This window comes from Macrobrachium nipponense, chromosome 21, assembly GCF_015104395.2.
Source record: "Macrobrachium nipponense isolate FS-2020 chromosome 21, ASM1510439v2, whole genome shotgun sequence".
Classification (NCBI taxonomy): Eukaryota; Metazoa; Arthropoda; class Malacostraca; order Decapoda; family Palaemonidae; genus Macrobrachium; species Macrobrachium nipponense.
In genome coordinates this window covers 36,874,402-36,890,470 of record NC_087212.1, presented here as the reverse complement: position 1 = coordinate 36,890,470, position 16,069 = coordinate 36,874,402, and the positions used below count along the sequence as shown (strand labels likewise).

Below are 16,069 nucleotides of genomic sequence, written 5' to 3'. Positions count from 1 at the left end.
AAAATGCGAGCTATTGAAAGGTAAGAAGTGATTACTAGTGTTCCCCATTGCAGTGGAGGGTGCGTCTGATCGGCTCTGTCTCGCTCCCAGGCCTAGACCTCTTTCAAGCTCCCAAGCCCAGGGGAGAAGGAATGTCGAAAGCCGTAAGGGGGTTTCAGAGAATCCCCACCGGTCAGGCGTCCCCTCGGCAGGTTCTGTAGAGCGTCCCAGACTGCCAAGGATAGCCATTGAAAAGGCATCCTTAAAAAAGTGCGTCTCTTCATCTTACATCCGAAAAGACGAAGAATGTATATGTTTTGATGATCTAGCGCGTTCTCTGAAAACTAAGAGAACACTGAGCAAGAGCCAGCCAGGAACTTAGGAAGCCGCGTTCCAGCAAGCTAGCGTGAGCCACGTTCCAACAGCCAGCAGCGAGCCGCGTTCCAGAAAACAGACTAGCGCAAGCCGCGTTCCTACAACCAAACGCGAGCCGCGTTCTAGCAACTGAGCGCGAGCCGCGTTCTAGAAAAATTTTCTTGGCGCAAGGCGCCTTCAAAGAGACGAAGCGCCAGCCTGGCGCAAATTGCAACAGAAAAACAGACGGCTAGAGCAAGGAGCCTTATAGTACAGTGGCAATCAGAACGATCCTTCCATTGAACGTTTCCGGGCAAGAGGCTCTTTCTAAAAGGGGTCTAGTAGGCGCTCGGAACTATCAGGGCGCACGGGACCTTCCACACAAGCGAACGTTCCAGGAGCGAGTCTCCTTTCTAGCGTGCGGAACATTCCAGGCGCGCGGAACTATCCAGGCGCTAGGCGCAAGGAGCCAGGCGCCAGAATATTCCAAATCTTCTTAAGAGAGAGAGGTCAGTCGCGAGGCTCCTCTTTGAGTAATGCGGACACACTCCTTCATTCATGCTCTTCCCTCGTTATGAAGAGGCAAGCGCTTTGGGAGTTTTTCTTATAAGAATCTCATCGACGTTTGGGTATGATGGCGGATAGGAAATATCTACTTCCTTCCGTAAACCCTACAGACGAACAGGAATTCTGTCTCTTCCGCGATTTATGAGGAAATCACGAAGATTTAAAGAGTTCCTGGATTAACTTCCTTCCTTAAGGAGATATATATACTCTTTCTATCATTCTATTAACGAAAAGAACGAAGACAGTAAAAATTTTTCCTTTATCTGCCTCGGCAGGGAAAGAAGGTAGTAGAGTATCTGCTGTATGAGAATACGATACGGCAAATCACACATACCGTAGTTACTTCTTTGTAGAGCAACTCAATTATCAGTATCCTTCCAGGAATTTCCTAGGAAGGACTACGCTTAAAGGGATTGTTAAGACAACACCTACTTAGCTTCTAGATTTATCGAAGTCTTGTTTCGCTTAAATATGCATTAATAAGAACTTCCTGAAGTTCGATAATAATTTTATAAGATTCCTTTATTTAATGGAGTAGCTGGCAACTCTGGAAGAGTAAGGCCAGACGGCTAACGGAGACTGCTATCGCGCCTTAGAGTCTGACCAAGCGCAGTAAAATGTAGGTGTCGGTCATGAGTGTGGTTACATGCTCTCTCCTGCGGGATGGAATAACTAACCGTGTCTCTCCCCTACAATCGCGGTTTTAGCCTCGGATTGAGGGGATAGTTAAGCAAACATAAATAAAATATTGTCTGCCTTTTGCTAAGAAGCTTTCAATAAGAAAGATATTACAACCTTTCAATGCTGTTTACCGTAGGTAACATTATCAAAGGATTCTAACGCAGCGGAACTCTATATTATATGATGCTCTCATGCTTACAAAAGCATGGCTTATTAGAGTACATGCTTAGTGAGAAGATGAATGTAGTAGAAGAGAATTCACTTTAAGACTACGGTATGGTCAAGTCTTATGCGCATACCGAGGTTAACTACAGAATTCCTAGTATCCTTACAAAGGTTTCCTAGATTAATGCTGTTTACCACAATGTTGACAGTATTATAAAGGAGTCTATTACGGCAGAGCACGAAATAATATAATTCTCTCATCCTTTCGAGAAACGCACACAACCTTTTTAGAATCGGATATTGCTCAAGAGAAGATGGGTGAGTCGGATGGGAAACATTCTCTTAGTGGCAGAAGTTGTTTCCCTGAATGGACTATACTACGTATATAAAGGTTTTTCCTACTAAGAACGGAATTAACACGTGAAGGATGTCGGGTACCATAAGGGCACAGATGTTCTGGCACATAACCTTAAAAGAACTAGAAGGAAGCGCCAGCCTGGCGCAAAGCGTCAGAAGCGCCAGCCTGGCGCAAATTGCGCCAGAAGCGCCAGCCTGGCGCAATGCGCCAGAAGTACCATCCAAGATATTTTCTCGTTTTAGCGAGTTATTAACCTAAGAGTCCAGTAGTGGTTGGTTTGGTGTTTGCTTCTCACCTCGGTGGTCGCGGGTTCGATTCTCGGCCATTCCATTGAGGAGTGAGAGATGTGGATTTCTGGTGATAGAAGTTCACTCTCGACGTGGTTCGGAAGTCACGTAAAAACACCATACAAACAAACCAGTAGCCTCTCGGAGGCTCGGTAACGGCAAGATTCGTTCCTGATTTCGTTACCCATTTAATCGGAAAGGGGTCGCTTACAAGGAATGATGAAATGATTTTTTTTTTTTAATCACTTAGGCCAATTCCACGACTCTCATATCGCAAAGAGCATCGAGAATCTCTTTTTTCGCCCCTGTTCGCGTTAACAAAAGAGAACCTATTTGGGATAGGACACGGAACGTAACGATCCTTAAAGGTTCGATGCAAGATTTTGCATGTCCGTGAGAACCTTCTCGATCGAAGATAATAACTGTTAACGTATGTCTAACATTTATTGAAAAGAGTTTTGAGAACCTGCGGAAAGTCTTCATAGATCTCTTCGCAAGGTAGAAGACGAACAGGCTTCCTATAGACTGCTTCCTTTCCTCGAACCAAGAGAGGTAGCAATATACGACATCTTTAATTTAAAGAAGGGGAATAAACTTTAGTCTTTTTTCCCCTAGTTATAAATTCTTAACAGATATTAAGATAAATGGGCGTCAAAGGAAGAGAGGATGAATGCCTCATTTTGGCCTTAGAGAGGTTGGATTCACAGAAGTCACGTTCGTTCTCACAGCATGTTTCGTAAGGCTTTTCCAAGAGTATCTGGATATTCTATCAGAATCTATTATAAATAGACCTGAAAAACCTCTCCACTCTGAGTCTTTCCACGTGCAGACTGACCAGAAGTGGACATGAATGAGAGGATTTTTCAAGGTAAATGACAATAGTCATGGCTAAGACATAGAATTGCTGCAGATCGTGCTAGATGGAATGAGGAAACTGTCCTCTTCCGATACCTCTGTGAACCACATAGCGAGGTTTTTTCTTCACTTTCAGAGGGAAAATCACCTATGTATATATCTGCTATCAAAGAACGCAGTAAAAGGCTATACTCTGTCTCTACAAGGGAATTAGAGATAACAGAGGATTAAAATCTTCGGGATCTATACGATACCGCAATACGACAAGAGTAGGATATCATGTACTTCGAATGGATTTTTTTTTTGTGGCCACAGATTCCGTGTTCCGACAAAATTGAACTGCTCCTCATCAAACTTCTTTGAGGAAGTTTATGAAGGAATTCTTGGTTTCTCTTAGCCCTAAACGACCAAGAAGACAAGTGAATTTTTTGTGCATTGGAATCTCGCATCAGATTCAATGGAGACTCGGCAATGGGTTCTTGCCAGCATAGTATGTCTGGCAAAAGAACTAAATCCCTCTATTCCTGACGCAACGCTTTCAGATAGAAGTTTAGTTGCCCAGGCAGGGTACTTACATTTTCATCTACAGAAGAAGAGATGGTTTAAACGTTTGCCTACAGAGTCTTCGGGGTGCGATGAGGGCTCAAAATGCTTCCCAGAAGGTATTCAGAAGAATACAATAAGAGCTAGAAATCAGGGTTCCGCCCAATTTCAGCTCAGAGTCTCCTTCGACTTCCAGACTCCTTCCCTTCCTTCGGGCAAGGATAGGGAAGATTCTGCAACGAGGAACCTCATCAACATGTAAGAAGAGATCTCGTTAGCAAAAGAAGTGTTCACGAAGGATCCTCCTCGGAGGAAGACTCTTCTCTCTCGTATTGTTAGATATCCTGTCGTCTACTGGGTGTAGCTGACTAAAATCACCTCCCCTTGCCAGGGGCCAAAAGCTCAAAGGGGAAGAATTTCTTCCACCCTTCTCCAGTCTCCTGATAACTATGTGGTTGTTCAGGACTCTCGGACAATGTAGCGCCAGCCAAGCGCCAAATGCCAATACAGGCGAAAAACGCCAGAGGCGGACAGTTCCAAGGAACTCTGTCATGGCCGGATACTGAGAAGGAGCGGGCCTCCAACCTGGCGCAAATGCGCCAGAGGCGAACAAATCGGACAGATATAAGAGTGTCCGATGTGGACATCGCCAGACAGCCTAGAGACTCTTCCAAGCTCGAAGCTCCAGCAAGTGTGGAGGAGCCAAGCCAGGCGCGAGGCGCCAGCCAGGCTCTAGGAGCCAGCCAGGCTCTAGGAGCCAGCCAGGCTCTAGGAGCCAGCCAGGCTCTGAAGCCAGCCAGGCTCTAGAAGCCAGCCAGGCGCCATCCAGGTGCCAGGCTCCTTCAAGGCTAGGCTCCAGTCAGGATTGAGGATCCATCCAGGCGCAAGGCTCCTTCCAGTAAAGAGAAACCTAAAGCTCTGTCATGTAAGAGGGCTAGTCCCCATTGATATGATACAGGTAAGGCTCTGCCATGTAAGTGGGTCAGCCCCCATTGGCACGATCCGAGAAGGCTCTGTCGTGTAAGCGGGCTAGCCCCCATTGACATGATCCAGAAGGGTTTGTCAGTCATAAGTCCCTACCTCGCTGAAACTCTTGAGGCATGCAGACTCATAGACAGTAATCATGAAGTCTTCTGCCAAGCTCCAGGCGCAAGGCGCCAGCCAGACGCAAGGCTCCAGACAGGCGCGAGGCGCTAGCCAGGAGGGAGGAGCCAATCAGGCGCCAGCCAGGCGCGAGGCTCCAGCCAGGCTCTAGGCGCCATTCAGGCGCAAGGCTCCAGCCAGGCGCGAGGCACTAGCCAGGCTCCAGGCTTCACCCAGAAGAGATCTATATCAAAGAATGCCCTGGCCTTCTTTGAGACAATGTGATCTCCTAAGCACTTGACAAGTGCATTGATGATTCCTTCAAACAGCTGAGAATTAGAAGCGCATGAAGTGCGAGCTTTTCTGTATTCTTGTTCTTCCTTAACAATATGTCATAAGGACATATTAGCTGTCACATACGGAGATGCAACTCTGTGTTGACTTCCCATATCCGAAGGATGTCAAGATAACCTACGAGAGATCCTTCTCTCTTGGTTGATACGTGTCTGCGGATACATTGCTGGGATAGGGAGCCAATACTGATCCTTAACTAGTGAGTTAAATTTTAGTTAACGTCGTGTTTTTTCTTTGGGTTGTTTGAAAGGAGTTTGGGGATAACTCTTTTCAACTTAAGCACTAACCCTCGTGTTAGGATCAGGTGATCGGGATCGGTGTTGTGCTCCTTAATTATGCCACTAGGCATAGGCATATGTCATGTAAGAGGCTCTGTCGAGTAAATGGATAAGACCCCATCGACAGACCCACAAGAACTCTTAGCCATAGGTCACATCCTCGCTGAGGTCTTGAGGCGAAGCAGATTCCTAGGCATTAGCCATGGAATCTTCCACCTGAACAAGTAGGAACCAAGGTTTTATTTATTTATTACCTACAACGTATGTTGTTTACCTGTCTATTCAGTAAATAGTTGTCTCTTACCCACCACCAAGGGTGTCAATCAGCTAAGTATATATCTGCCGGGGAAGTTGCATGTACAAAAATGATATTGTTAGAATACAATAAAGTTTTGTACATACTTACCCGGCAGATATATACGATGAATGGCCCACCCAGCCTCCCCTCAGGAGACAGGTGGAAGAGAAAATCTGGTTCTAGAACGGGAACGGTTCCTATTCCTGCCACCCAGCGGCAGGGGGGTAGATCACCTGACCTACCTGCAGCGTGTGCCGCGAAATTCGAATTTCTGTCGGACGTCAGAGACATAAGCTAAGTATATATCTGCCGGGTAAGTATGTACAAAACTTTATTGTATTCTAACAATATCATTTTGCCGCATTTAACTCAATTCAGAGCGATTTTCTTGCTTCTATTTAACTTAAATTAATTTTGAGAAACTTATTTTTATGAGTTATGTTTCATTACACAAAGTTTTTAACATCAAAATTTGACATAAATACATCCTCTTGCGAAACTAGATTTAGTTTTTTTTTTTTTTTTTTTTTTTTTTTTTTTTTTTTTTTGTTTTTTTTTCTTTCTTTTTTTTTTTTATTAATAAATGGCGCCGTTGTCTGGTTATCGGTGGCTTAGCTTAAGTGCTGAGAGACCCTCAAAATAAAATACACAATGTGCATCTTTTCCGTGGCTCTCATAAACAGTTATGCTTTACTTCACTGTCTCCAATAATAGTGTATGTAGTCTTAAATTACATACTATTGTATTACACAAACAAAGCAATCATGTTTTGGTTTGGAAAAATCAACTGACGGAGGTATGTTTATTTCACTGCATTTTACTCAATTCAGAACAATTTTCTTGCTTCCATTTAGTGTAAATTAATCTATAAATTTATTTCACTGGGCGACACGGCTGAGCCCAGAAATAGATTTTTCCTACGTCAAAATCCCTTTTATACATATGTTTGGGACAAAGTTATGTTTCATTATATGAAGCATTTTAAAGTTGAAACATGACTTAAATTCATCATCTTGTGAACTGATTTAGTTATTTTTTTTGTTAATAGATGGTGCCGGGAACTTTTTTTTTTTTTTTTTTAATAGATTCCTTTTGCTTTTTTACCCTATTTCATCATAATAGTAAGAGTTTTACATTTTTATCTTGTATCGGCATGAAAACAAAAGTAAAATGTGTTCTTTCATGGCCAGGATTTTTTATTAAAATACTTTTTTCTCCACTATTATTTGCAGTCAAGTTTCATCCGTGTTGTTGATGCATGATAATTTATAGTCTAGCATTGTGAACATTGTTTTCTCAGCTTCAGCTACAACTGCAGCTTAAATTTAGCAGTACATACTATACTATTTCTGTGCCAATATTTTCTCCATAGCGAATAAAGGTATAAAAAAAAATATCAAGACTTATTCTACTTAATTAACGTCAAACTTAACAAAACTACAGTAATTATTTACTATCGTATGATGGCTGAAATGCAAGCAAAACATTGTTTTTATTATCAAATGCCATTTGGTTGTTGTAGCAAAAGCAATATTTTTGTTTAGTTGTTGATGACTGTATTGTTTAAATAATTATTATAACTTTACTAATAATACTTTTATCATTCTCTTTTACTTTTTAACTGGAAGATACGATAATTAAAGAGATGGAGGAAACTTTATTATTCAGAAAAAGGTGAACTTTTTTTTTTTTTTTTTTTTTTTTCCTTTTTTTTTTTTTTTTTTTCCTCTCATTCTAGGCCAAGATTTACTTGTAAGTTCATCGAATCTGACATTAAAAATTTGTAGAACTACCATGCAGACCTTAGTAAATGATTAGGCAAATGAAATTCCACATTTTCATTAGAGTTATTATATATTAGGGCAAAATATCTGGCCGTGACACTGTCTAAGGCATCGTTAACCAGACTTTTTCATTACTGTTAGCGGCGATTTTCGGTTACTGTCAAGCCCCCAGGAACAGAACCCTGCCAGTAACCTTGGGCTCCCACATATCATTTGCATATTTTATCACTCTCCTGTAAAAAAAATATTATGGTAACATAATAGCACAATATAATACTAGAAAAGTAATGAAAATAATATGAAAACTTTTAATCAATTTGTATTTTTCATAGCTAACAAACCTGAGGTCTTAACAATAGGATAATCTTGCGCCAGCTGGAAACCGGTAAAAAACAATCAAAGATTGTAAAGCAAGGAATCTGTGGCATCTGGCAACTCATGCATTTATGAAGTGGAAGCTGGTCACCAACCAGGCATAGAACACCGTGACATGTCAAGTCTTTTGTTGACCGCCTTGGAGAGTAGTCGCTTGCGCTCTCCTTTTTTCCAAGCCAGTTGCTTTGTTTGCTTGTGATTTCAGTTTTTGTACATGCAACTTCCCCGGCAGATATATACTTAGCTATAGTCTCTGACGTCCCGACAGAATTCAAAACTCGCGGCACACGCGACAGGTAGGTCAGGTGACCAGCCCACTCCCGCCGCTGGGTGGCGGGAATAGGAACCATTCCCGTTTTCTAACCAGAATTTTTCTGTCGCCGGTAGCAACAACATCGTTGTTGGTACCTCCTGCATTGGAATTCTTTTCTCGTTGGCCGAGGATTATCTATTTGACCTTTGGTGATGTACTTTGATCTTTGGTTTTGGCATACGCTTATCGTGGACCGTTTTTTGGATTTTGGTTTGGATACTCTTTAAAATGTCTGACGTGGCACCTGTATTTAGGGTGTGTGCGAAAGAGGAATGTAAGGTGAGGCTACCGAAAGCATCGGTGGATCCTCACACAGTCTGTAAAAAATGTAGGGGGAATGATTGTTCTGCGACTAACACCTGTCTGGAATGTGAGAGTTTAACGGAAGTGGAATGGAAGACCTTGGCTTCTTATGTAAGGAAACTTGAGAAAGATAGAGTTAGGAGGGCTTCCATCAGAAGCTCAAGTAGATCCTGCTCTATTGAACAGGAAGTAGCTCCTAACTTTTCTGGTAATTCACCTGCTCATAGTTTGGTTTCAGCCCCTTCCCCCAGCAGCGAACCTGTAGATGCGTCTACGGAAATGGCTGCAATGAGAGCCTCAATAATCAGCTTGAAATCGCAACTGCAAGCAATGAAGGAGACAGGTAAGCGCAGTGATGTGTGCAGTGATTTGTGCAGTGTCCCCAGTGAAGTGGAGGGGGCGTCTGACCGACTCCGCATTGCTCCTAGGCCTAGACCTCTTTCAGACTCCCATGACCAAGGGAGGAGGAATGTCGAAAGCCGCAAGGGGGATGTAGAGTATTCCCAACGGTCAGGCGTCCCTCCCTTCGGCAGATCCTGTAGCCGCTTCCCAGGCTGCCAAGGACAGCTACTGCAAAAGCGTCCTCAGGAAGTGCTTTTCGGACTCAGACTCTTCGTCTCCAAGAAGAGGATGGAGTTCTTCCTCTAAGTCGCGTCCTCTTAAGAGATCCTGGAAAACGCCAGCAAGCGAAGCGTTGCATTCCAGTCCTGAGCCTTTTCCGGAGTATTCGCCTGCTCATAAGAAGAGAGCTACGAGATCTCCTGACTCTTCTCCGGAAGACTTCTCACACAAGACGAAGGAAGTCTTGGTAGGACTCCAACAGCAGTTGTCTGCCTTAGTGGGAGTTCTTTCTGAAGGCTCTTAGGAAGAAAGACGTTTCTCTTCCCATCAAGAGTTCTGTTAGGAGAGCCTCAGAGAGTAGGCGCCCTGGCGTTAGCAGACGCTCCTCGCCTGAAAGGTTTTCGTCCCCAGCGAGACCTTCTTCAGTCGCATATGACAGGACTCGTGTGTCTTCTCTTGCTAAGAACGCTAATCGGAAACTCCCTACGAGCAAGAGTTCTCCCAGGAGTTTTGCTAGAGACGATTTCGCCTCTCATGGCAAGTATCAGGAGCCTGATTCGCGGATTTCTCGTGAGAGAATTCGTGCGGCTAAGAGCTCCGGGAGAGAAGAGAGCCCCTCTCTATTCAGAGCTCCGCAAGAAGGAAGGAGCGTTCGTTCGTCCTCTAGACATTTCCCGAAGGAACAACCCTCTCCCTCTGGGAAGTACCCAGGAATCAGGAGTCCCGTAGGATCTTCTAAATATCCTTCTAAGGACGCAAGAGTTTCGCCGAATAGGCGCCGAGATTTGGACAAGTTTTCTTCGCCTCCCAGGAGGGATAGGAGAGAATCTAGCGCCTCTCCGGATGGACGCAAAGGGAAAAGGAGCTATTCGCCTGCTAGACGCAGTCACCAGGACGAAAACGTCTCCTCTCCTGGACGACGGGAACAAAGGGTTCTCCTTTCTCCTCGCAGGCGCATTTCGCCTTCCAGGCGTCCTCATCAGGACGCAAATGCCTCTCCTTCTTGGACCAGGCAGCCTCACCAGGACGCAAGCGCCTCGCCTTCTTGGCCCAGGCTCGCTCACCAGGACGCAAGCGCCTCTCCTTCTTGGCGCCAGGAACAGGATGTTCTCCTTTCTCCTTGCAGGCGCTCTTCGCCTCACAGGCGTCTGATTCAGGACGCAAGCGCCTCTCCTAGCAGACGCAAGGAGCAGAGCAGAAGCCCGAGTATAGGGAAGCTCCAGGACTCGTGCAGGAAGGAGGATAGAAACAAGGACGAAAGAAAAAGGCTTCTTTCTACGGATCGGTCTCCTGAAAAGGCAAAGCCCTCTTCTCCTGCATCGCTTTTGGAAGAAGTTTCGGATGAAGAGATATCCAAAGATGCAGGAGTTTCGGACTATAAGAGACTTGCTTCTCTTTTGTTGCAGGTGTTTGGAGACTCGCTACGCCAGTCGGATCCCCCTTCTCCGGGATCTTTATTATCCAGTACGAAAATGTCGAAGTCCTCCTCCTTCGTTAGGATGACCCCTACTCTTTCTATGAGAAAGTCTCTAAAGAGTCTCGAGAGCTGGCTCAGATCTAAGAAGGAAGCGGGGAAGACGGTATTTTCTTGTCCTCCCTCTAAACTGACAGGGAAACCAGGTATGTGGTATGACACCAAGGAGCCAATGGGCCTGGGACTCCCTTCGTCCTCAGATGCGGACTTTTCCGCTCTTGTAGATGCGTCAAGACGACGCTCTCTGCACTCTGCAAAAGCCTCTTGGGGAATGTGTGAGGTTGATCATCTCATCAAGGGCCTCTTCAAGACTCTCGAAGTCTTTAACTTTATGGACTGGGCTTTGGGAGCTTTAGCCAAGAAGTCTCAAGAACCAGACTTCGTTACCATGGAAGAGTTGGGCAGTGTATTAACCTGCCTAGACAAGGCGGTTATGGATGGCTCCAATGAAGTGGCATCCCTTTTTGGATCCTGTATATTGAAGAAGAGGGCAGTGTTTAGCTCCTTCTTAACGAAATCTGTTTCACCTCTGCAGAGATCCTCCCTTTTATATGCGCCCCTCTCTAGTCACCTTTTTCCTCAGGAAATAGTGAGGGATATATCAAAGACTTTATCAGAAAAGGCCACACAGGACCTGCTGGCCCAGTCAGCTAAAAGGCTAAAACCTGCTGTTCAGGTTGCAAAGAAGGAGAAAGTTCCCTTCCAGCAGCCCTTTCGGGGAAGGTCTGCACCTAGATCTTCTCTTAGAAGTAGACGACCGGAGAAGAGAGGAAGGTCTTCTCGAAGGCCGTTCGTCAAGACCCAGTGAGACTGTGGTCCTCCAGACAAAAGTGGGTGCCAGGCTTCTAAACTTTTACGAACCTTGGGCACAGAAAGGTGGCGATGCCTGGTCCCTATCCATCCTAAAGAAAGGATATTTAATCCCCTTCAGGGAAAAACCTCCCTTAACTACAACTCCAAGGGAGTTAACAGCAAACTACAAGGATTCTGTCAAGAAACAAGCCCTTCTACATCTCGTGGAGCAGATGCTTTACAAGGAAGCCATAGAGGAAGTAAAAGATCTCTCTTCCCAGGGGTTTTACAATCGCCTGTTCTTGGTTCCGAAAAGCTCAGGAGGTTGGAGGCCAGTTCTGGACGTGAGCGCCCTGAACGTGTTCGTAGCAAAGAGGAAGTTCACAATGGAGACGACAGCCTCGGTGTTAGCAGCCCTGCGTCCAGGGGACTGGATGGTATCCCTGGACCTGCAGGATGCTTATTTCCACGTGCCAATACACCCGTCTTCCAGGAAATACCTCAGATTTATGGCTCAAGGAAGAGTATTTCAATTTCGGGCCCTATGCTTCGGACTATCAACAGCCCCCCAAGTATTCACGGGACTAATGAAAAATGTGGCTCACTGGCTTCATCTCGAAGGGATTCGAATATCCTTGTATCTAGACGACTGGCTGATACGAGCACAGTCGCGAGTCAGATGTCTGGAGGACTTAAAGCTGACACTGGAGTTAACACAGTCCTTGGGACTGTTGGTAAACCTCGAGAAATCCCAGATGATTCCCCAGCAGAACATTGTTTATCTGGGGATTCGGATGGATTCTCGGGGTTTTCATGTGTTTCCATCACAGGAAAGACAGAACCGCTGCTTGGAAAAAGTAGCAACCTTCCTAGAGAAAGAACAATGTTCCGCGAGGGAATGGATGAGTCTTCTGGGGACCCTTTCCTCGTTGGAACAGTTCATTTCTCTAGGAAGGCTTCACCTAAGGCCTTTACAGTTCTATCTAAGAGAACATTGGGATCAGAAATCCCAAAATCTGTCCGATTCCTTCCAGATCACGAAGGAAATAAAGGAGGACCTGCGTTGGTGGATGAATCCGTGCAGGATCAACGAAGGAGTATCCCTTCACGTTCCGAACCCTCGGCTAGTGTTGTATTCCGACGCCTCAGATGCGGGGTGGGGAGCCACTCTAGGGACGAGAGAAGTGTCAGGCACCTGGAGGGGAGAACAGGTGTCCTGGCACATCAATATGAAGGAATTAACAGCGTTTCACCTGTCTCTCATACACTTCGAGGCTCAGATCTCAGGTTCAGTCCTGCAGATCAATTCGGACAACACAACAGCCCTAGCTTACATCAAGAAGCAAGGAGGGATGCACTCGTTCTCCCTTTACAAGAAAGCAAGAGAACTACTGCTTTGGGCAGAAGAGAGAAGAATCACTCTCCGGACGAGATTCATTCAAGGGGACAAGAATGTAAGAGCCGACCTTCTGAGCAGGAGAGACCAAGTACTGCCTACAGAATGGACGTTGCATCAGGAGGTATGCAACAGACTATGGAACCTCTGGGGGAGATCAAATATAGATCTTTTTGCCACCCATTGGAACAACAGGCTGGAAAGTTACTGCTCCCCGATCGCCGACCCAAGGGCGATTTCGGTGGACGGCCTTCTCCTCGATTGGTCCGGAATAGACGGGTATGCTTTTCCTCCGTTCAAAATCACATCGGAAGTAGTAAGGAAGTTTGCAGCAGCAGAGGGAGCCAAACTGACCCTCATAGCCCCGTTCTGGCCAGCGCAAAACTGGTACACAGAGGTACTGGGATGGATAGTAGACTTTCCGAGATCTCTCCCAAACAGGAGCGATCTTCTCAGACAACCCCACTTCGACAGGTATCACAAAAACCTGCCCGCTCTCGCTCTAACTGCCTTCAGACTATCGAAGGACTTGTCAGAACGAGAGGCTTTTCTCGAGAAGTTGCGAAAGCGATCGCAAGAGCTAGAAGACCATCTACTATTCGAGTCTACCAGTCGAAGTGGGATGTGTTTCGCCGATGGTGTAGGACTCAGAAGATATCCTCTTCCAGTACCTCTGTGACAGATATAGCTGATTTCCTCCTTTACTTGAAGGAGAAATGTAATTTAGTAGTCTCTACAATTAAGGGCTATAAAAGTATGCTATCTTCAGTCTTCAGGCATAGAGGCCTTAACATTGGGGAAGACAAAGATTTGCATGATCTGATAAAATCCTTCGAGACATCAAAGAACAGAGGGATTAGAGCACCTAGTTGGAAATTAGATGTGGTCCTAAAGTACTTAATGACCTCCAAATTCGAACCTCCCTGTAAGGCTACGTTCAGAGATCTGACAAGGAAGTCTTTATTCTTGGTCGCGCTAGCATCAGCAAAAAGGGTAAGCGAACTACAAGCCTTAGAACATAATGTTGGCTTCAGGAACGACTCGGCATTCTGTTCCTTCAAACCGATGTTTTTGGCGAAGAATGAAAACCCTTCGAAACCTTGGCCTCGAACCTTCGAGGTAAAAGGACTTTCGTCTCTAGTAGGTACAGAGCGAGAAAGGGCTCTTTGCCCAGTTAGAAGCCTTAAGTTCTACTTAGAAAGGAAGAACGAACTAAAGGGGAGTAAGGAGAGTTTATGGTGCTCAGTTAGAGATCCCGGAAGACAGATCTCAAAAAATGCTCAGGCGTTCTTCATCAGAGATGTAATCAAGGAAGCCCATTTAGCGTGTAAAGAAGAACAACTGGACCTCCTTAGAGTTGAAGCTCACGAGGTAAGAGCAGTCGCTACCTCTTTGGCATTCCACAAGAACTTGTCGATACAGACTCTAGTGGAGTCAACCTTTTGGAGATGCAATTCGGTCTTTGCATCCCATTACTTGAGAGACATTCAAGTGACGTACGACAAGTGCTTTACTCTAGGAGCGTACGTATCTGCGGATTCGTTGCTGGGACAGGGAGCTGAACCCAATCCTTTTTAGTTTTATTAGGTTAGGGTTTTTAATGGTGTTTGGTGCGTTTTATTGGTCGATTGAAAGAGGGTGCAGGAGTTGACCTCTTTCAAATCGTAGTGCTAACATGTTAGTGTGGTCAGGTGATCGGGATTGGTCGTTATGCTCCTTGTAGTGTCTTAAATACCTAAAGCTCTATCATGTAAGAGGGTTAGCCCCCGTTGGTATGATACAGGTCAAGGTTCTGCCATGTAAGTGGGTCAGCCCCCATTGGTACGATCCAAGAAAAGGCTCTGCCATGTAAGCGGGTAAGCCCCCATTGGCATGATCCGAAAGGGTTATCAGTCACAGGTCTCATCCTCTCTGAAACTCTGATGGCAAGCAGACTCATAGACAGTATCAATGAAGTCTTCTTCCATATCAGGTAGGAACCAAGGTTGTTTTTGTTAATATACCTACAACGTATGTTGTTTCCCTGTTTTTTATATTCATAAATAATTAGTATGTAACTGTCTCTTGCCCTCCACCAAGGGTGTCAATCAGCTAAGTATATATCTGCCGGGGAAGTTGCATGTACAAAAATGATATTGTTAGTATACAATAAAGTTTTGTACATACTTACCCGGCAGATATATACTTAGCTATAGTCTCTGATGTCCCGACAGAATTCAAAACTCGCGGCACACGCGACAGGTAGGTCAGGTGACCAGCCCACTCCCGCCGCTGGGTGGCGGGAATAGGAACCATTCCCGTTTTCTAACCAGAATTTTTCTCTTCCACCTGTCTCCTGAGGGGAGGCTGGGCGGGCCATTAATCGTATATATCTGCCGGGTAAGTATGTACAAAACTTTATTGTATACTAACAATATCATGTTTATCAAATTACAGTACAAATATAAAAGGGAGAAAATTAGACATTGCTCTTGTCGTGAGTGGTGATAACAGGCTCGCAGCAAAAGGTATAAAAAGGCAATGAGCTTTTTTAGGGAGGGTTTGTGTTGACAGGAATGGGATTTCATTTGCATGTGCATATGAATGTACAGTATTAATTACCTGTAATTTTTCTTATGCTATTCTCCCACCCAAATGTTTGCATTTTGCATTGTATATATGTCTTTTGTGTTCCAATTGTTAAACGTTTATGACTGTTTTGTGTTCCATTGTGACCAATGCAATTCCTGTAAGCCGGATTGCATACCTTTTGTGTAAAATATGGTTAGGTTCCAAATTACAATAACTTCACCACTTGGTGCTTGTATTTTGCAGCATGGTTGAATGCTATGACAGATCACAGATGAATTAATTCAATTTATTTAGCTGAGTTACTCTTCATAGAAAGTTATAGCATACAGTGTGTGCATACTATTGATGGCACTAAAAGCTCTTTGCAGTGTTCACTGGCCCCAACTGCATTGCTTTCTGTCTGCTTGTCATATTACCTCATTCCAGTTGCATTTTCTGTTTAAAAGTAAATCTTTTAGGCAAGCCCCATAGCAATCTAGAAATTTTTCTATTTATAATTACAAAAAATTTATTGAGTTAACCCAAAATTGGAGTTGCTTTTCACCTCATGGACTGAAATTCATCAGTGCTCTCTTCCAAAGTAGATGATGACCACTAAGACAGAAATAAATATCTAGATATCCCAATCCTTGAAGTGACAAGTGCAAGAACCCTGAGGCAGAATGAGACTGCCAAAATTTGGCTAAATTAAAAGTCAC

General features: G+C 44.6%; 1 protein-coding gene and 1 long non-coding RNA gene across 4 annotated transcripts in view; one reads left to right on the top strand and one right to left on the bottom strand.

The window, feature by feature from the left end:
• The window catches only part of LOC135197937 (golgin subfamily A member 1-like), a 133,247-nt gene that overhangs the window by 104,940 nt on the left and 12,238 nt on the right, over window positions 1-16,069 (top strand). The gene's annotated exons all lie outside the window — the stretch shown is intronic.
• LOC135197938 (uncharacterized) overlaps window positions 7,638-16,069 on the bottom strand; it is a 102,900-nt gene continuing 94,468 nt past the window's right edge. Inside the window, exon 2 of the long non-coding RNA XR_010310683.1 lies at window positions 7,638-7,819. This is a non-coding gene — a long non-coding RNA (uncharacterized LOC135197938). The remainder of the gene's footprint in view (window positions 7,820-16,069) is intronic.